The sequence below is a fragment of the Cuculus canorus genome, chromosome 2, assembly GCF_017976375.1.
Source record: "Cuculus canorus isolate bCucCan1 chromosome 2, bCucCan1.pri, whole genome shotgun sequence".
In the NCBI taxonomy this organism is placed as follows: Eukaryota; Metazoa; Chordata; class Aves; order Cuculiformes; family Cuculidae; genus Cuculus; species Cuculus canorus.
Genome location: NC_071402.1, coordinates 50,558,667 through 50,559,655, shown reverse-complemented (window position 1 = coordinate 50,559,655; position 989 = coordinate 50,558,667).

The window sequence follows — 989 nt, the reverse complement described above, 5'->3', positions numbered from 1 at the left end:
AATGTAAGTGCTTTATTAATGCTTGATGCTGAGTTTTGAACAGTATGGTACCCAAACAATTGTACAAATATAATGCTCAATACACTGTTTATTGCTCACTGTTTTTGTATGAGCATTAAAAACTGGAAATTAATGTAAGAATAAATAAAGCACCCTACTATTATGCTAATATAACACTGGTTTCATTTATTGCAGTAACATGCACAAAATTTATTTTTTTTTTACAAGTCACTTTTCTCATTTTCCTTATAGAAAAAAAAAATAAATCAGATTTTATTATTTGGGCAAGGGCCAATGCTTGTCTGAAAAGTCAAAACTTGAAAGCACTTCCTAATTTTTTAATTTAACCTCCCACCTTACAGAACTGGCTTTTGTATCGCATGTCCCAATTTCTTTTGCTAAAGACAAAGTATTTCTGTTCTTCCTTTTGCTGTTACTAGGAAACATGCCTTGCAAGAGGACTGTTCACGTACTGCTTGAGACAAAAGACCTGACTTGCCTTTTTAATCTGTGTTTTCTTCCTGTACTGACCCTGCTGCTCCAAAGATAAAAAGAAGAAATGCAAAGGTATATTCACCACCTTATCTTGTGTAGCTCGGGCCAAATTGGTGTTTAGCATGAGGTGGAAGTTCCACAGAAGCTGGTTAAAAGCTGGTTTTAATTTCACTATGCCCTAAATTAGGACTTCTCAACAGTCTCTAAATATATTATGTCCAACTGTCCTTTTTCTTCAAGGATCTTGCATTGGCCCTTGCTGTTTCACGGCTGAGGAGAACAGCAATGCCCTGGTCATCCTCACAAACTCGTATGCCACTAGGGCGGAAACCTGTTTGCAAAGGCTTCAATGATTTGCCAACCTCATGCTGAAGTGCCGGCAAATGAAATAAACCAGAGAGACGAGGCTCTGACATCCCACCCCCTCTACCTTTCTTTAAACAGTTTTTACATTCTTTTTAGAAATTATCTGAAACAATAGCAGACACAAAGAG